General features: G+C 41.5%; 1 pseudogene and 1 gene segment (V, D, J or C); one reads left to right on the top strand and one right to left on the bottom strand.

Moving 5' to 3' along the window:
• LOC101561250 overlaps positions 1-21,662 on the top strand; it is a 42,386-nt gene that overhangs the window by 1,393 nt on the left and 19,331 nt on the right.
• LOC101577969 lies at positions 4,032-5,384 on the bottom strand (annotated as a pseudogene).

Consider the following 21,662-nt stretch of genomic DNA (forward strand, 5'->3'; position numbering starts at 1 on the left):
AAGGAAGAACAACATAAATAATAAATATATATACAAGATATTATTTTATTTATTTTTCAAAGCTTTATTGCGGTAGAATTGTTTTTAAAAAGCTGATGATATTTGATGATCTTGCAGGTGTGTGTTCACCCTCCTAACCACCATCACAATAATCAAGGAAATGGAGGATACCACCTCCACACATTTCTTGTGGTTATTTTTGCTTTGTTTTGTGTTGTTTTGGGTGCTGCTTTTGTAGGGACACTTCACCTGTTATCTACCTTCTTCACAACTTTCTAAGTGTCCAGTGCTGTGCTGTTAACTGTAAGAGCTGTTCTGCACAGAAGAGTTCTACAAAGCACCCTTGAATAATTAGAGGTTATGCCCACTGGAGGATCACTCTCTGTTTGTCCCTCCTCATCCCTGCTCCTAGGAGCCATCATTGTATTCTCTGCTTCTATGAATTTGAATATTCTTACAACCTTTTATGCGTGGAAGCATGCAATAATATTGCCTGATGAAGTTTTCAGCTTCTGAATATGGAAGACAACTGACAGGTATAAAGGGGATAAGGAAAGTAACATACACAGTTTAGTGTATTTTTCTTGAAGTACCAAGATAATCCTCACTGGACAATGAAATGTTATACTGTAGGCACAATGTAATCCTTAAAAAACATTAAAAATGTAATAGAAAGAAATACTTAACTTTACTAAACAAAAAAATGAGAGAGTTAATGAAGAAAAATTGTGGTAGAAAAATGGGAAGAGGGCTGGTGAGATGGCTCAGTGGTCTAGAGCACCTACTTGGAACAAGCTTAGCAAAGCACAGAGACTGCAGTTCAATCCCCCAGCACCACATGCCAGCCAGTCACACGTCCTGGTGGGCTGAGCTGGACACACACACACACACACGTAAATAAATAAATAAATTTTTTTAAAAAATGGGAAGAAAAGAAAGAAGAGTCAGTGAGGAAGTGGGAAGAACATGTAGTTATAGCTTTAAAGGGCACTGGGTTTTTATTTGCATGATGACAGGTGTTTATTATTGAAAAATAAGAACACCTAATATTCTACATTCCAGTAAAAAGCTATTCTAAATGTCTTTCTGTATAAAGTATAGGTTATCCTATGGACAAAATGGAGATCAACTGTTACTGCAACCCCCTTAGTTAACTTCTGTGGAGTAGCATTATCTTCTTAAATATCTGCATGTTTTTTCCAAAACCATAAATGAAATGGTTCAAATTAAGTAAATGAATTTATAGACAGGTAGTTGCTAATAAATAGATAATATTCATCTGAAAGCAGCACACAATAAACATTTGTAGTAGAGAATAAACATAAACATTTGGGGTGGGTATAAGTGAGGGAAGATGAAAACAGGAAGAGTAAAAAATGCAGGGTGCAGTTTCCACATTCTGTAATGCATGAGGGTAACTACGGTAGAAAACAACTGAACTGTTTGAAACTAGCTGACCGAGTATAACACACATAGCTGAGAAGATAGACAGAGTCTATCTGAGAAGATAGGTAAGAATCACACATATCTGGGGAGACAGATGTGCCGGCTGCCCTGATCTCATCATTACATATTTTGCACATGCAATGAAATGCCACACTGAATCTCATAAATATATACAAGTATTATGTGTGCATTAAAATGTGCTAATAATATCAAACTTTAAAAACACTAGCTTCTAAAATGTCTATAATAAAAATTTCAGAATACAGAGAAAATAAATGGAGTAAGATACAAGAAAAAGGAAAATTGCATAATGCTCCTATATTGGGAGCACTAACATTTCTCCCAATGTTAGAGGGAAAATGGAAGAGCAATCTGTAGATCTATAGACTCAGTACAATTCCCATCAAAATACTAGTGCTGTTCTTTACAGAACTAGGAAACGCATCCTAAAGTTCTTGTGGAAATCTGAAGGACCCAGAACATCCAATGCAGTCCTAAGCAAAAAGAGAAAGGCTGGGGTGTCGTAACAGCTGGTTTCAAGGTACACCACAAAGCCATGTGACTAAAGCAACATGGTCCTGACACAAGAGCAGGCTTGTCTGTGAACTGCAGAGGACACAGATAAATGCACGCAACTTCAGCCCTCTGGTTCTATATAAAGAGCCAAACACTGAACAAAATGCAGGTTCTTTAATAAAACCTCCTGGGAAACCGGGAATCTACTTATAGAAGACTAAAGTTAGATCTGCGTCTCTCAGCAGCAGAAAAGCCAAAGTTCTATGCCTGCCTCTAGGTGTCAAATGTAAAAAGTGCTCACAGAAAACACCAGGGAATCTCTGGAAGCCAAAGGTACAATGACGGCATCCCAAATAAGGCACTAACAGTCCTGAACAAAATAGCAGAGTCAACAAATAGGACTAAATCTCACTGTAAAATTTCTGCACAATGAAGGAATCTAACAGAGTGAACACATCACCTACAGAATGGAAAGAAATCTTCATCAACCACTCTTCCAACACAGGATTTATAGCTACAACATATAAAGAACTCAAGAGCTTAGCATCTAAAAATCAAATAGATCCACAAATAAATGAGAAAAAGAATTCAACAGATACCTCTGGAAGGCAGAAGAATAAGTGACTAAGTAGGAACATAAAAAAATATTCAACATCTTTGACTAACAAAAAACTATAAGTAAAAAGTGCGGTGACTGCACCCAACTGCAACTGGAATGTAGATCGCTAAGAATACAAACAGTGACAAAGGCTGGAGAGGATGCGTGGTCCTTGCTGAGACTACAAATGAATACAGCCACTCTGGAAATCAGTACGAAGGTTCCTAAATAAAAATAAAGCTAACACTGGATCCAGCAATACTGCTCCATGGTGTATGCCTGAATGCACTAAGGAGCACACTATGGGGCTGTGGGTGCACCCGTGTGGACTGCAGCACAGTTCACAGAAGTCCAGATATAGAATCGGCGCGAGTCCCTGGCAAGATGGACGCACAGGTGGTGCTGCGTAGGTAGTGGAGCGCTCCTGGGTCTGAAGGTAGAAGGAATTTCTGTCATTTTCAGGAAAGAGGGTGGACTGACAGCCATGCTTTTAAGTGAAATAAGTGAGATAAAGAAAGACAAGAGTCAAATATTTTAATAGGAAGAAGCTAAAAAAATACCAAGAAAGTAAAAGAGAGGTTTTTAGCAGGCAAGAGAAAGGGAATGATAGGAAGGAGTGTAGGGCCATTAACAAGAGCCGTGAATATGAGCACGAAGTGTAATGCAGGAGCCCCCAACACACGTGGGACCTGAAGAGGGAGGCAGGAGCGGAGGAAGAACTAAAAGGATCGTACGTGTTGCACGCAAAGCTCTCAAAGTGAATCCATGAATGAGTGTCTCCAATAAAAAAGAGTGGAAGAAATAAAGTCTTTTCTCAGAAATATTTATTTATTTATTCCTCTGAATCACAGATTAATGGAACAGTCATCAGCAGTAACAAACAGCCCCATCAGGCACCACCGATGGATACATCTCAGTGATCAGTCCCGTTTGTTGAAAACACCTTTACTTTTCCCATTGGCTTGTCTTGCACAGTTCTTGAAAATTAATTGAACATCTATGTATATTGGAATCCATTTTTTTTCTTCAGTTGTAGTAGTAGCATCAATATTAAGGGCACAACCTGTGCTTTCTGGATTTTTGAAGGTGTTAGGTGATGCAATAGGTAAGACATGGCTCATTGTCAACACTGAGTGGACAGAGATTTCATGATACATTGGCTATAAAAAGTGAAATAAACTCTTGTGACTGCATGATGGTTTGTGTTTTGCTCGGGCCAAATAGCTGTTGAAGCCACGTACCACCACAGTCCCTGCTTAACATTCCTGTTTCTTTATTCTTCATAGTTTTCTAATGAACAAATTAGTATTCCTGGGTAAGAGTATAAAAAAGAGTCTTACTATCAAAAGTACAAACACCAATAAAACATCAACTCACAATACAAATTCTTTACATAGCATTACGGATGCAGAGATAATGGCTGCTGCTCTTCACTATAACTGGCCCACTCCTTAAAAAGACAGCAGAAGATTCAATTGTCTAAAACACTTTAAAGAACTGTAATTAAATTCTTTAAATCATAAACATATCCCTCATCTACTGCGTTCCTAGGGAATACATGAGCAAAATCAATCGTTCACACTTCTACTTCTGCTGTCTCTTGGCAACCAGTGGGAAGATGGTAGAAGACTTTCTCCAGCTGGGACAGCGAGTTGCCATTGAGGTGCTCCTGCAACACGCTTTTCCATCTGCTGTCCTGCTCTGAGTTTTCACCTTTCAAGGAAGTCTGACTGTGATGTTTTCTTGAGTACATTTTTCTGTGATGAGTAAACATCTTGGACAAGTTTTTGCCTACTGAAGACCCTATTTTTCCATCCACTGTGTAGCTTGGCACATGAAAGTTATGACTATACTCCAGTACTGCTGGGTCTGACAGTGGTTTTTTTTTTTGGGGGGGGGCAGAACCGGGGATTGAACTCAGGCCCTTGCGCTTGCCAGAGAAGCACTTATTCTACTGAGCCATCTCCCCGGGCCCTGACAGTGGTCTTTGGACAAGAATTTTTCTGCCAAAATTCTGTCATTTGATTTTTTAGTGGCTGGCTGTGATGAACCTTCATAAACAAAGAGTAAGGAACATGCACAAAAGTTAAGCTTCTTCTGGCTTTCAAACCGCTGCAGAATTTTTGCAATCTTCTCAATCCTGGCAGCAATAGCTTCTTTTCTTAAGCAGCAGCCATTATGAAAAAGCTTGGAGACTCCACCTTTATAGTTTCTTTTGTTAAGCTTCTTCCAAAGTGCTGGTTTTGTGTCTCGTAGCTGTCAGAATGTACATGATAAACCCTCCTGCCAAGTACCAAGAACTCAGTCTCTTCCATTAATGGGTACTTGCTGACCTGTCGCTGAATCTTCTCAGATGAGGCAAAAGGATCTCAGCTTTTTCACCCTACCTTTACATCCATTATGCAAGGCTTAATCAATTTATGGGTAATATCTTCCAGTTCTAGGTATAAATCATTTGGTGCCATGCGTGGTGACCAGATACCATAATATTTTGGCAAATGTTTTTTTATTTGGAAAAGAATACCATCCCGAAAATCAGCAGCATAAACCATATTATAAAATTTAGCTCTCTTGGGCCCATCGGAGGTGGCTGTAACTGTTTCAACACTGTCCCATCTGGATGTAGCAGTATTCCCACTTTGTCCTTCCCGTACATGTGCCCAGCCGCTTGATGTGAAAGTGGCACACTGCCATTGAGGAAGGGCAGCCTGCTGCCCGCTGGCTGCGGGGTGCCCTCAGGAACGGCGTTGCTAGCTGGTGGGCTCCACATTTCTTGGGTGCCGGGCCCCTACAACCAGAGCAGGGATGCAGGCTCCATGGCCATAGCGGACAGAAGAAGGGGGAAGGCGGCCACAGGAGAAATGGTGAACGAAGTGGCTCCGGGAAAGCTGGGGTCACTCAAGCTCCGTTGCCAGTAGGCTCTGGGGGTTCCCGCGGCCCCTGCCCTCTGAGGCCCAGGGAGGGGGGCCCATGGAGCCCAGGAGGCGCAGGTGTTCCCCGCCCAACTCCTAGAGGAGCGCGGCTCCTGGCTCCCGCCGGGCGCTGCTCCAGAGACCAATCAAATCCATTTTCAGTACTACTCTTTTTTTCTGCTTTGATTCAAAACTTACAGAATATATGTCTCTTACTTTCCCAAGTATAAAACTCTTTGGAGTACTGTATTTTACAATAATTTGGTAGGTTGAATTCCCCAAAATTATTCAGTAAAAACAGTTTGGATTATTTGAACATCTTTTATTTTCTGTATTATTATGGAGTTGTTTCTTCAATTTATATGAAGAATTGGAATTTACCTGATAGTTCGTTGAATGTATGGAGGAATTTGAGAGGTTTAAAGCTATTATCTTTGCATTCATGAAAATAACATGTTTCCATTTATTAACCTTCCTTTAATTTCTGTGAGCAATACTTTGAGCTTTTCCAACAGAAGTCTTGGGCACATTTAATAATATAAAAAAGTAACCCAATATTTAGGGGAAATTGTTTGAAATAAACACATTGCTCACAGTCTATCTATCGATCGTTTGATCAATCGATTGATCGTCTATCTAGGTTTCTATCTATGCTCTTGCAAGTCAATAAAAGAATGAATTTTAAAATGAAAATAAGACATGAGATGGGTTTCATAAAAGAAAATATGTGAACAGGAGAAGATGTTCTTCCACAGGGCCCAACACAATATGGCCTATGAGCTAAATCCAGGCACTCATTCTGAGGAAATTCCACTGAAGCAGTGCCTTTTGTTTACGAAGGGCTTTTTGCATGCTTCAATGACAGAGATGAGCAGTTGCAACATAGACTGAATGGTCTTCAAAGCCCCAAATTCAATATTTACTGTGTGATCTTCTCTGGAAAAAGTTTGTTGATGCACGATCTATATCACACTTATCAGAAAAAAATGCAAGTAAAAACCACATAAGATACCACTATATGTCCATTATGTGTGAAAACTGACTGAAAACCCCGACCCTCCAGTGCTCTGGCTAATGTGGAGAGGTGATGCACGGGCAGGTGCACTTCAGTGTGAGGGATTCAGCCTGACCTGACATGGATAAGGGAGGAAGGGACGCGCTGGTCAGGCAGTAACTCAGCCTGAGGTCCAGTGTGTGCCTCCAAAGAGCCCACAGGGCAAGTGAGCTGTGTATGTCACATTTGGGGAACCCCGCTTTTCTCTGATACACCTAATACCCTATCCAGTTCCTCCAGATGCCACTGAAAAAGAACACCTCAGCTGATGGCAGCAAATACTCTAGCTCACCTCAGCAGGGCAAAATCTCCTTTCATCTAAAGTAATTATTGGCCCAAGAAGAAGATTCAACCACTACTTACTTCAGTGATGCAGGGATTGCTGAACAGAAGCCCTTCAAATGCCTGTCATCTGATGAATGTATAAAGACAATACACAGAGTGAAGCACTCTCAGCAGTAAAGGATACTTTTTTTTTAAATTTAAATTTTTTTTTTATTTATGTGTGTGTGTGTGTGTGTGTGTGTGTGTGTGTGGCCAGCTCAGCCCACCAGGGGGCCGGGCTGGCTGGCATGTGGTGCTGGGGGATTGAACCACGGTCCCTGTGCTTTGCTGAGCTTGTTCTAAGTAGGTGCTTCAGACCACTGAGCCATCTCACCAGCCCCGTAAAGGATACTTTTGAGTCATTTGTAGGAAAACTGATGCCCTTCGAGCCCATAATTGTAGGTGACATAAAGCAGATGGAGGTGTATTTGCATCACATGGTTTCTCTTGCTTGAGAAACCAAACTCTACAGACTGAACAGAGAAAATAAAAGAAGGGTAATAGCACGCAGCCAGACAGATTTTGTGGAGATGAAAAGGGAACCTGGATCCAGAAGACATGGAGAAGGAAACAGCACTGAGATGCGGCATGTGTGTGGAATCTATTTATTGTGCATCACAAACACAAACAACACAAACTGAAACATGAAATAAAGTCCATTCATAGGAACAAAGTCACAGGGAGTTGTTCACAGGAGACTGTACTCTCCCTGTGCGGCCACACAGGGGCAGTGCTCCGTCAGGGTAGATCAAGGTCTCTCACACATGCTCAGGCAGGCAAAGATCATTGCTTTAAAAGGTAACAAACCTCCTCCTCTGTTTCAGCTTATTTTTATTCATGCTTAATTTATGCATGTATCTCTCCATTCACTAGATAATTCCTAAGTAAAAAAAATAAGACTTCGAGGTCAGGGCCATATGAACATTTCTGATGTGAACACAACATGGCCTCACTCGTGTACCACTGAATCGGCAGCCACACTGATTTACCTGAACTGGAATTTTCTCCTACATCCTGTTTGCAGGGAAATCCACTCATGACTCATGGTGCACTTCAAGTAACTTTTCTCTTTAAACCCTTCAGTTACGTGGTCCAGAAGCACAATTCATCTCTGCCTCATTTATCTTCTCTGGACACTCACTTTTTTTCCTAGACCTCATTTTGCTGTCCCTAGGTCTCATCTTCCTTGCATGAGGCCCAGGCACTGCCCATGTGGCAGGAGCTTGGAGGAGCCCACACATGTGCGTCAGGCCCTCCTTCTCCTCAGGTTCACTCTCCAGGTATTGAGGATTTGCAGGAAGTCATGGTCTGAAACACCAAGTACAAACTTCCAGAAATAAACAATTGACAAGGTTTTTAAATTACACATAGTCCACAGCAGCCTGTAGGATTTCCTGCCTCCCTTCTTGGTGTGTCCTGGGACATGCATTGCAATTTTGCCCAGAGGAACCATGTTCTGGGCTGTGTGATCATTGATTACTTCTTAGCCCTCTCATTATCAGAATTGCTATCCACACTGTTTGTATTTATGCAATTCTTGTTTTACTTACAAATGTTTGAAAGTGCAGAAGTAAATGCACTGGTAATGTGGACACAGAAAAGAGAAGTCAAAAATTGCTTTCCTCAGGTGAAAAAATAAAAATTATAGTGTAAGTATAGGGAAAACATAGGATTGTGTTACATCCACTGGGTCCGAGGCCTGGGATTCCCCAGGTTCACCTGAGCCAGGTCTGTCTCAGTCTCTGATGTAGAAAAATGAAAAGCACTCAGAGAATGCCACAAACAGCAAAATAATGTCATTGTAGGTATTGCAGGAAGAAGCAGGGCAAAGCCACTGGGGAGTAGTGGGGCCCTCAGAGCTGAGGCACCACGGAATCTGGGGTTCGTTTCCTGTTTATGGGGTAAGGGTTCCATCTCCACCCCCAGAAGGGCCAACACTGGATGGACTGGATCCTGGCTTATTGCTAGGAGTTCAGTCCTGTAGGCTAATAGGGGAATCCAGGTAGGAATGGCAACCTGCACTAGGAGGGCTGACCCTACCTGCCCAGAGGCCAGCATCAACAACACAAGCTGTCAGCTTCAAATCATAAAGCTGCTTGATAATTCCTGTTGCTCACAGCCACATAGATGCTGCATTTTCTACCCTCTCAAAAGGGCCTGAGTCTGTCCTACAGTTTGATTCTATTTGTGGTTTCAGACATTTTCTTGAAGTCTTAGAAAGTAATTGCCTCAGATAACGGAGGACATGCTAGGCACATAAAAGCATCAAGCAATTTTGAAACTTCCCATTTGGGTGGGGGATAGAGCTCAGTGCACAGTGCCTGCCTGGCAAGCATAAGGTCATGAGTTCAATTCCTGGTACAAAAATGTCTTCCTATCTGATGTTGCTGTAGGAATTGGTCAGATTGAGAAACACTCAGCATTTTCTCCTGTTACGTTAAGATGGTGATTTTCATTGGTTGGAGCTGATCTGACATACAATATATACGTGGATAATCCATTCTGTTCTTGAAGGAAAAAGCCATCAAGCCTTTTAACTTTTTAAAATTTACAATAACTGAGATTGTCCCTCCTTTCCAGGTTGCTTTAGAATTTATCAATATTTGCTACCAACAGCATAAACATTTATAAAATATTAATTCTTCCTATTTTCATTTTAACCCATGAGAATAAAAAGATTCATTGCCTATTCAAACTCAGGATCAGAGTTACAAAAATGCCTTATTTTTTAAAAAAATTTATTCATTTTATTTATGTGTGTGTGTGTGTGTGTGTGTGTGTGTGTGTCCAGCTCAGCCCACCAGGGGGCGGGGCTGGCTGGCATGTGGAGCTGGGGGATTGAACCGTGGTCCCTGTGCTTTGCTAAACTTGTTCTAAGTAGGTGCTTTAGACCACTGAGCCATCTCACCAGCCCAAATGCTTTATTTTTGAAGAGCCAAATTCTCATATCTTCTGAAGTCAGAAAAGTCTTCTCTTCCTCTCTGGTCAAAATTTCTCCAGCATAGTTTGTTCCAGGATAGTCTGTGTTTTTCCTCAGATATGTTCTTTTCAGTACTTAATTAACCTGATTTTCAATTTTAAAACCTGCAAAAACTTGACTTTGCCTTAAATATCTTCTATCATTTCTCACAGTAATGAAATATGAGCACATCTAAAAGACTGTAATGGAACTGGGTTCCCTGAGGACAAAAAGACAGAAAGAACATATATTCTGCGACTTCAGATTATAGGAAATATCATGCCCCTGTGTGACAGCAATAGACTTTAGCATCCATAAGAGAGTGAAACACCTTCTATAGATTAATCCTTTGGATTCACTGGATTTCTCATCTTTCATTGCTTTAGAATAAGTGGATTTCTATTGGCATATCTGTTACAACATGAGTTTTAATATTCTAGAAATAGAAAGAGATTAACAAGAAAAATTGTAAATGGATGGTTCTCCATATACACACAGGGGATTTCTGATTTTGAAAGATGACATTTGACCAAGGTTAGAAAGGGCTTCCTTTGACAGAATTAGCTTTAATTTAAAACACCTGCAAGTGGGTGGAGCCCATTGAAAGAACTAAAGTGCATGCAAGTTTAGAGCCAGAGCTTCAGCTGTCTGGGAAGACAGAGGATCCCTGGGGTTCATACTGAGCCCCGGCTTCAGGAGGAATGGAAAGGATTCTGGGAACATCAGTTCTAGTCCTAGGACTTCACTGGGCATGTGAGTTGTGGAGGAGAATCCCAGGGTATGGCATTAAGTTGAGGGAATAGGAATATTGGAGAACAGGCAAAAGCATGCAAGCAGAAGCTTTAAAGGGGTTCTACAATGTCAGGGCTTCCTGACTTCTTTAAAATCTTTCTAAGCAGGGGTGAATGGACAGCAGAAGAAAAATGACCAGCAACAGGTGAGACAAAATCCTCAGTGGCTGACAGTGCAGGAGAGAGAGATTTCAGTGCTGAACTGCACATACCAGGATGGTGCATTTCCATTTGTCTACTTCCCGTGGTACCGGCTGCTTCCTGGCAAAGGGCTGGAATTACTGATAGCTGTACGTTCCAATGAGAATGAAAAGCAAGATGGGAGATTCAAAGTGTTCTTCAGAAAAGCTGACCAGGAACTCTCTTTGCACATCAAGAATACTCAGCCTGGAGACTCGGCCACCTACTTCTGTGCAGCCAGCGCACAGCGCTCTGCAGGCACCTGCAGCCTGCACACAAACCCACCCTGTGGCTCCAGCAAAGGGAAGTGGGTTCAGGGGGTGGAACAGAAAACAAAGAAAAGAAAAACAAATGGGAACAGAACTTTGTGAATAAGGAGGGGAAGAGAGGTTGAAGGCAGGGAATCAAATGGGAAGAAAGAGGGATCAAGTTGTATCCTGTGCATGTACAAATAGGTCACAGATGCTTTGGAGCCACAGGAGGAAGGACAGCAGGGCTGGATGTGATCATGCTCAGGGCCTCAGAAGCCTCCTCTGTCTGTCTAAGCCCTGAGCTGAGCAAGTGCAGCGTATTTATTGAGAAGATTAGAAAATACAGATCACTGACGAAGGGCAGCGTACAGGAAGCCCTGTAGGTCATGAGTTCCTGTCCAGTCACACACTGCAGTTATCCTAAAGCTTTAAAGGACAGAGATTTCCTCCTCTGCTCTCTGAAGACAGTTCTGAGCAACCAAACAGGATTGCTCTGTCCAGACCGCTTGCGGCCAGGTGAACATCCTCTGTGATACATTTATATGTTACCTTTAAGTGTCCCCCCTCTGTGTGCCCCTGAATTTTCATGTCACATTCTTTACACTAGCCCATGACTGAGCCTGCCCCAGCAAGCCTTAACTAGCTGCATGTGTGAGAAGTGCATTTCCTATTCAAATGTTTTAGAAAGCGAACATATGCATTTGGAGAACAAGAGCTAATGTATGAGTAAATGGAATTTACAGATCAGCTAATAAAAAGATCTAGAGACAGAGAGTTTATCCTGAACCTTCCTGCTGAATCAAAACATTGGACTTGGGGCAGCCAAATAGCTCAGCAGCTTAAAGTACCTGATTATGCCAACACAGTGACAGAGGTTCGATCCCTAGGCCTGCTGTGCTGCCTCTACCCTCACAGTGCGTGGAGAGGGCCATTGAGACTGGGTGTGGTGGCGTGTGCCTGTCATCCCAACTTTTTGGGAGGCTGAACACAGGCGGATCGCTAAGAGTCTGGTCTATATAGTGAGACCCTGTAGAACCCCTACTAAAAAATAAAAAATAAAATAAAAAAGGACAGATACAGTGAATCAGAACAAAAGTGTGGAAAGGAAAAAAGCCTCGAAAGCTAGGAGGATGAGGAGTCGGCCTTTTCCCTACGACACCAGCGGAAGCAGACTGCGCATTCGTGAGACTGATGTGTGTGCTTGTGACCTCCAGAATTCTAAGAGAACTCTTTGGTTTTTTATTTATTTAATTTTTTTTTCTAAGAGAACTCTTTGGATTGATCTTGACACCATTTGTGTAATTTATTGCAGCAAAATAAGAAAATAACAAAAACAGTAATAGTAAGCACTGAAAGTAAACATATCCAGAATAGAGATTAAAATGTTAAGATAAAATAAAGTACAATATTTTCCAATAGTTTTTAAAGATGCTAAGAAAAGAAACAATTTTAAAGAAAAAACATACTGAGTGTGAGAGCTGCCACCGCCTAGTCTGAATCTGAGAAGCGCGTGCCCCAACACAAGTCCCATATGCATTCTTGGTGCCATTTGGTTCTAAGTCCAAGGTGGCCAGTCTCAAGGATCAGCTGATGGTGATTCTCCTAAAGGAGGAACATGTGCCCAGAATAAGATCCCGGTTGTTGGGGCTGGTGCTGTTGGCATGGCCTGTGCCATCAGTATCTTAATGAAGGACTTGGCAGATGAACTTGCTCCTGTTGATGTCATGGAAGACAAATTGAAGGGAGAGATGGTGGATCTCTTTTCCTTAGGACACCAAAAATTGTCTCTGGCAAAGACTATAATGCAACCACAAACTCCAAGCTGGTTATTATCACCACTGGAGCACATCAAAGAGGGAGAGAGTCATCTTAATTTGGTGCAGTGTAATGTGAACATCGTAAAGTTCATCATTCCTAATGTTGTAAAGTACAGTTCCAACTGCAAGTTGCTTGTTGTGTCCAACCCAGTGGATATCTTGACCTATGTGGCTTCAAAGATAAGTGGCTCTCCCAAGAACCATGTTATCAGCAGTGGTTGCAACCTGGATTCAGCAAGATTCCACCACCTGATGGGAGAAAAGCTGGGCATGCACTCACTGAGCTGCCACGGCTGGATCCTCAGGGATCACGGAGATCCCAGCATCCCTGTGTGGAGTGGCGTGAATGTTGCTGGTGTCACCCTGAAGAGTCTGCACACTGAGTTAGGAACTGATGGGGATAAGGAACATTGGAAAGAGGTTCACAAATAGGTGGTTGGCAGTGCTTGAAGTGATGAAACTAAAAGGCTACACATCATGGGCCATTGCACTGTTGGTGGCAGATTTGGCAGAAAGTATAATGAATCTTAGGAGGGTGCATTCAATTACTATTATAATCAAGGGGCTCTATAGAATCAAGAATGATGTCTTCCTTAGTGTGCCTTGTGTCCTGGGACAGAATGGGATCTATGACATTATGAAGTTGACTCTGACTCCTGCGGAAGAGGCATGTTTGAAGAAGGGTGTGGATACCCTGTGGTTAATCCAGAAGGAGCTGCTGTTTTAAGGTCTTCCAATGTCAACACATCACTGTCTCGGCTACAGGAGGGTTTAGTTGGAGTTGTGCCAGCTGTCTTTTTTATGTGACATGTGATTGAAGCTGCACTATTAAGATGGCTTGGGAAAACCTCAGTTTCTGAAAGTTTGAAGTAGAAATGGTTCACAAAACCCCAGAGCTCTGTCCTGATGCCGGATGGTGCTGCACTTGTAGTGCTTAACCAGACTCCTGACAGCGCAGGCTCCAGTTACTCTTCAAACAGGTGTATATTACTCTGTTACACAGCTTCACACACCAAGCCTCATTAGAACTTTCCCCAGTTGGTCACAGCCTGGGATCCAGTGTACAAATCCAATACTGCATGTCTTGTGTGTAATTGTTTTAAATGATATTGTGATATATATATATATATATATATATATATATGAAGTCTACATTGCCATATAATGTAAAAAGATTGACTTGTGAACAGTACAACCCAGTGTCATACCAACTACAATACTAAATAAACCTTGAGCAGTGGGGAAAAAAAAAGAAAAAACATATTGTCTGATAACTCAATATATAATAAGAAACTAAATATATTTATAACTATTAAATATACCTGATAACAATCAATCACAATCTTACAGAATTTGTAATAAAATAGTATTTTTATCTGGCATGTGTCAGTTCTTCCAAAATTTAAGTCAACAGAAGGGAAACACTGCCCATGTGCTGCTCCAGAAGCTGCTGAGGGTGCTCACGGCCTCCACGCGCACAGTGAGGATTGTCCTCTGAGTCCTAGCCTCTGGGTGATCCCATCCTGCATTGCCCACCTGCCCTTGGTGCCAGATGCTGAGGCTGGGTTCCAAACTGCAGCATGGTTACAACGGAACAGCGCTTACAGAGACGTGCACAGTCTGCTTTTAAAATTTTTGTTTTATCCATACATGTTTGCAATGCAGACAGTCAACATGTGTCTCAGGGAATAAATGCACACACACACACACACACACACACACACACACACCCCACAACAGATTCTTTATTACTCCCCTTCCCATCTCCACCAGCCTGCCTCCTCCCTCCATCCATGGATGCCCTTTCCCTGTTTTCGTCATTATTCTCAGTATCATTTATAGTTCATATTTATGACATACAATTTTTTATGTTCATTGTGGGTACTTGGTACATGTGCATGACATTTCTTAAACTTCTGTCACTTTCTTTTCCATCCCCATTGTTTGATCTCTTAAATCCCTTCCCATTTGCTAAAGAACCTTCTAGAATAGACTAGGAGTGCAGTACATGCAACTTTTCCGAAGACTTCTTTCTTTCGAACTTGCTGCTGTGGTCTTCATCAGTGCTCTCTAAGCCCATGAGCCCCCCACAGTGGAGGCGGGGACCTTGGGGAGCTATAGAGAGCGTATTGTCCACTGCATTGCAATGAAGCCCTAATGAGCCCATTTCCTCCTCCAGAAGCAGAACGTGGCCTCGTTGCTCTCTGGGCTGCAGGCTGCTCCCAAATCAGAGGCAGATATTTCCTGTATTTCTCTCACTTAAGAACAAACTCCTCCCTACACCATGCATTGTCCTGTTGCTATACCTGAGTCAGGACTTGGAAGTCTGTTAGAATCCTCGGCTGTATGTTCTTATCAGGTGGCCATAGGCCTTTTGGTTACTTTACATGAATTCATTCATTTTTAAAAATGAGTAAATGAAAGAATAATTGCTATGTTTTTTACAATCATGTAACAGCATAAAAAATCCAGCCATCAATTTCTGTGATGTTCACACGCTGTTCAGTACTTGGAAGATATACAGACGTGGACATCACACTCTGTGTGAGCAGGATACAGCACTGCGTACCAGAAAGACCCCCCGTGCCCACCATGAGGCTGTCTAACTAAGAAGATCTACTGCTTTGAGTCAGTGGGACAGAAAATATGATAACAGGACCGTGGTGTTGCATATATTTAGTTGCAATTTACCTTGAGGTACTGAGATTGTCCTCATCCCCTTAAAACCTAGTCAGTAAAATTGAACATCAGATTTTGAAAAAATAATGCTTTATTCCTGCAAAAATTGCACGAAGCATTAAAAAGAAACTGAATAGCTTCTAAAACACAGAAAGGACAGCTTTTGTGATTTTATTTCAAATTATCTTGTTTTTAAGTGTAAAACTCAAGCAGATACTAGAACTGAGAGAAAACAATGATGCAATCATTGTTTGGGATTTGCCTGATTTTCAAAGTAGAAGCAGTGATGTAACACAGAACACAAAATAATTGCTAAATTAGTGACGAGCAAGTGCACAGTAGGGAGAGTCCTTCACTGGTTACCAACTCCTCTATAAATGAGTCCAAAATATTTCTCCACTGATATAGTTTGTGTCTAGTTGTCCCCCCAAAGCCTCATGCAGTTACTGGGGCAGGCTTCTACACTTTGTGGTTAATTCATGGTCCAGTCCTGGGATTATGGGTGTGAGGGCCACACATGCCCTGGGGCGAGTAATCTGCACACAATGTAGGGAATGGAGAGAAGATTGCTAGGTGCTGCAGCTGCTGCTCCTCCCTTTGCTCTTTGCTGTTTTCCACTGCCATGAACAGCTGCCTTCTGTGCTGTGCTTCTCTACCTTGGAGCCAGCTGAGTATGGATCTGACATCTCCACTAACTATGAGCTTAATAAACCTTTCTGTCCTTAATTTTTGGTGTCTGGTATTTTGTCCCAGCAATTGTAGAAAAGTAACAGACAAGCACCTAACATCACCAGTGAGTGGCACATGGCTCCATCTGCCGTTCCTCTCAGCTGCATTCCTCAAGCTAACCGCTGCCCTCACATCCCATTTCTCAGGTTCAGCTCACTTAACTACCGAGGAAGTAGAAGTGGATAAAGGAACAATTTGGTGTGAGCCACACTTTTTCTCATATGTGCACTGACCTTGTGACTGATGAACTACATTTCCTGTCTGGGAGAGCAGCAAAAGAACAAGGCGGTCTGTATAGGCCAAGGGCTCAGAGTCCTGAATGCTGAGGCTGAGGCAGAATGAAGCACATTGTGCAGAGACATCCAAGCTCCAGGCTACTCTCCAGCCTGCTATGGATGTCGGTGATCTTAATCTGTTCTGGTATGGATGATGCAGGCTTCTATGACTTTTACAGACAAAATCTTTGTACACAGCCCACATGGTGCTCCACATGGCTAGAGCTGGAAAGGGGAGTGGGAGAAAACAAAGCAAACTGTGCCTTCAGCTTGTTTGTCTTTAGGTTCTAGCTTAGTATAATGTTTTAGACTATAATGTTTTATTCACTATAACCTATGATCAGCTTTGTTTTCCAATTGTTCCCACAGGACCCAGTGTGGCTCAGAAAGTGACTTAAGTCCACTCAACCGCATCAAGGCCAGTGGGGGAAACAGCCACTCTGGACTTCCCCTAGGAGACAAGCTTGAACTTGTGTAAACTTTATTGGTACAAGCAACTCCCAGTGGACAAATGATTTTTGTTATTAACCAGGATTCTTTTGATCAAAATACAAAGATCAGTCACTATTCTGTCAACTTCCAGAAAGAAGTTAAGTCCATCAGTCTTATCATTTCTGCCTCACAACTTGAAGATTCTGCAAAGCATCTCTGTGGTCTCTGGGAACTTGCTGTGTTTCAAGTGATAGTAAGAGCTGAATAAACCTCAGGAGGCTCTGTAAGAGATGGCCCAGCTGCGGGAGCCTGTCCATGCTCTAGGTCAGGGTAAATTCTGAATAAAACCTGCTTCTGTTTCATTTGTAAACTGGGGTCAGTTGCAGGTTTTTTCCCTTTCACAGTCTTCCTTGAAGTTTCTGAATTGGAAGTAGAGCATACAGAATGGACATAAAGTCATAAAACTTCCAGGGCTAATGTTGAAAATTCACCCCATAACATCTTAAAGAGTCAGTTTACCTTTAAGATGCCCACAGCACAGAACTAGGATTGATGATTTGGAACAGCAGTGGAAGTCATTTCCCAGCCATTTGTTTCAGCTTCATGTCAGGTAGAATCACAGAAGGAGAACCACTAAGAATGACATGGTATAGAAGACTGATTATAAGGATGAGGATCTTGTCACTGCTGAGCTGGAGGAGGAGCCTTTGCAAATTCTTTGTCTTTCCATCTTGTATTGAACTTGACATGGGTGCAGGTCACCTAGGTTCACTTTCGGTAAGGACAGCTGGGTGAGGACAAATGCATGGCTACATGGAGACTTGTGGAGATAGTCATTCACAGAAACAAATGAGATCATGTTCATCTATCATCCCCTTCCCCTAAGTGTACAACGACAAGCAGAAACAGCAAAGGAACAGCCCAGATTTGGAGGCAGATTTAGTTACATCAACTTTTACCGATTGGGATCATGCCCACATCAGACCATGATCTGTGGTGCTCTAAGGCTGATAAGAGATTAGCAAACAGGCAGTCCAGAGGCAGAAGGGCTTGTCAAATGGGGACTGGGTTATATAAGGTGCATCATAATGACCAGCTACACATCACAGTGAGCAGCTGTTCCTAAGAGACAGCAGCAACTGGAACTAAAACAGTAATCACTATGTGGGCAACTGAGAGACTGAAGTGTCCTGGCTGGGGGGTCATTTTTTGTTCATTTCCCTCCTCATTTAGTTTCCCAGGCAAATTTTTGCTGGGTGTATTACATTTGACCTTCTGAGATGAGGCCCAGTGAGAAGCAGGAACACCAGTGTTGTTAATGACCCTGAGGTGGGCCCTGACCAAGGTCTCCAAGATTGTCTTATTATAGAGATTTTAGTTTCTCCTAAGTTGCTTTTAGGAAGAGACATAACTTAGGCCTTTCTGTTCTGTAACATTTCCCTGGCATCTTAGTGAGAGAGTTAATCTGATCCAGGAGTGAGACCAGTGTGCCTGGAACACTCATCAAATCTTGGTCAAGTGTTTGATTCATCGTGCTATTCTGTCGGAAAAATTGTCCATAGAGATTAAGACAAAAGCCACAATCAGCATGCAGCATGAAAATGAGGACTGGGGTAATCGACCTGAAAAGGCACCAGTATCAAGGGGAAGAGGTATACAGCAATCCTGTGAGCAGTGGCCCTGGGATTCGGCCATATATGGACTGATCAGCATCTAGATAGACCGGAACAGGGCTTTGAGTTCCTGCCTCTTGAGAGTGAGCCTTACAGGAGCTGTCCAGGTAAATGTTTCAGAGGATCTAAGACTGCAGTTTTGAAATTGTAGAGGCAAGTTCTGGGCAGTTAGCTCAGTGGCATAAGCGTCTGTCTGCAGTTGTAAAGGCAGTTCATATGCACCTACATATTAAGGGCAGGAGGAATGTCTACAGATGAAGCTGGGCTTTTAGCTGGCTACACACTGTGTGTAGTTTTTATTTTATCTAGTTTTTTAACTACCTCACACATACACACTCATAAAGATGTTCAACACGAACTACACTTGCCCAGCCTTCAATGCCACGTTTCTCAGTCCATAGAAGAGAAAGTAAAACAAGGAAATCAAAATTACTGGCTCTTGGCAGCAGGAGCTGCCACCAGACGTCAGCATATGAACACTCTCTTGCTCTTAAAGTTTGTCTCATCTTTGTTTTCTAGCAGCATGAAAACGTTACCTCAGAAATTTGGAATTTCATTCATATCTGATTCAAGTAGATTTGTCTGGATTGAAATATGAAAGGATCAAACAGAATGCAGTACCCAGGGCAGAGATCAACATCACCAAGGACACACAGAGAGGAAGATCGGAGAAGATTCAGGCACCTCAGTACAATTCTGTGATTTCATTTGGGATGTGGACTTGGAAGTTTACAAGGAACACAGGAAGAATCTGAGGACAGATTTGCACTGAATAGCTCAATTATGCCCTTTTGAGTTTCTTTATAAATACATTTTTGGAATTAGAATTTTGATCTTCTTAACCAGATGCAGTTTCATCATAAACATGAATAAAATTTTCATGTTTTGAGTGTCCAAGCAGAAACGTTATTTTGTTTTGCCCAACACTTATATTATTATCTATTTGGATGTTTTTGTTGATGGAACAGCCTTTTGGGTAAGGTTTTCTCTTCTTAACTCTAAAATAAGAATTACAACTTGCTCCAAACAATGTACATGCCTTTACAGTAAACATATGATTGAATTTTGGAATTAAGGAGGTCAATGATTCTCCCTCTAAGAGCTCACAATAAAATGAAGTTAGAGTTGCCTTGTAAAAATATGCTGTAGCTGCTGCTACTGGTGCTCATCCTACACACAACTGGAGAGATTTTAGAACTGGGAGTCATGTTTTGTCTCATCTTTCTTTTTTTTTGGGGGGGGCAAAGGAGGTAATATGTTCCTAGTATTCTCTTTAAGGAATTAAGGAATGCTCAACATGTTTCAAATTAGTATCAAATTAGAATCAAGAAAACAATCAAAACACAGAATTGATAATATTTGCTTTTACATAAGCTCACAGATTTTATCACAGATTATTTTACAAAATTTGGAAATGTCTATTACTTATCTTTCAATGCCTACTTAAATGTTATATTATGTTTAATCTTTTGCCAGATATCATTATGTGTCAATTTAGTAATGAAAAAGAACAAGAAATATTTAGCAAGGTACAGGCTTCCTCACCTAGGCATCACAGCACAGCCAAACTTCACCCATTTAGAAACCACACCTCAGAGGCAACTGCTGCCTCCTGCTGAGGAGCCTGCACCTGGACAGTCAGGAGATGGAGCGGCCCTTTCAACAAGAGGAAAGCCTTGTCCCCACGAAGCTTCCAGGCTGCTGAGGGTGTTCATGGCCTATATCTCCTTAGGCACAAATAACTCCAGCCCAAGTCACAGGTTGCTTGTCACCTCTCAGCAGAGCCAACTCAAATACTTAGGAGCTCTTTGCTGTAGCACTCTCTGATCTGTTATTTAACCTGATAGCAAGAATAGAAATTGTTTCAGAGAATTTTTTTTCTTGTCTCTTGCTTTCATTTATTACCCTTTTTTTCAACAAACATTTACTTGGGAGACAGTATGGCAGTAATGGGTATGATAGGACAAGCAGTACATATTTAGAAGACCAGAATGACAGGCATTTCAAGCATGACCTTACTATTACACATTGCTATCTTCAGTGCAGTTGCTTAGTTCACAGGTATCAGCATATATAGTTAGTCAGGGTGAGAATCCTACCAATTAACTGCTTGTTTCAAAAACTTGCTGAAGAGTCTCAGGATCATCGCCTTAATCATCTTGTGCATACAAATGTATGGCTTTGCACGAATCATGTTTCCTAGCTTTTCTCCTTTGTGATAGCCAAATTTTGGAAACAAACAAAATGCACGTTACCTGAGGAATAAATGAAAAAGATGTGCTATTTTTATAAGATGGAGTATTACTCAGCTATAAAGAATGATAAACCCGAAGCCTTTATATTTAAGTGGATGCCACTTCAAGATACAGTCATAAGTGAGATAAACCAGACCCACATATATAAATTTCAAATAGTCTCCCTAGTGTAAGAACTCAAAAGAAGAAATAACAATAGAAAAGTATAACATAATTAAAAAGAAAGCAGGAATTTGAGGATTAATCAATGAAGAAAAGGCAAAGAGAATTTTTTGAATGCGCTTTTCTAGTTGTCTATTTGTCCTTTGGCTGCTTTATATTAATTCATCCCCTGAAAGATTGAAACCAGTGGAAGCTGACCATCTTCATGACACACGATAACACAACAGCGTACGAAACCCACCTTCCAATTTAGTTAGTAGTTATGTGATGTGGGAACGTTTGATTCCACAGATATAATAACTGTGCTTTTCTGCGCTGCTTATAGGAATGAAAGCATCAGCCTCTTATAATTTCCGATACAACACTCCAAGTCAATTTTTAAAGAAATAATATTTCAAGAATATACCCAATAACTTCTGAAAGATTTTACTTTTGTCATTTAATTTGGAAGTGGTTCTAATAGTTGTAGAATTTAAGTAGGTTGTATAACTGAGTAAGCAAAAAAGAAGAGATCCTATCCCTGTCTTCGATGTGATTTGTTTTTGATAGATCCAAAGATTTATATAAAAAAGGATAAATATCTGCTGAATTAGTGGCCAGTAAGTAGGT

Source organism: Octodon degus, unplaced genomic scaffold (assembly GCF_000260255.1).
Source record: "Octodon degus isolate 3935 unplaced genomic scaffold, OctDeg1.0 scaffold00276, whole genome shotgun sequence".
NCBI classification, from domain to species: Eukaryota; Metazoa; Chordata; class Mammalia; order Rodentia; family Octodontidae; genus Octodon; species Octodon degus.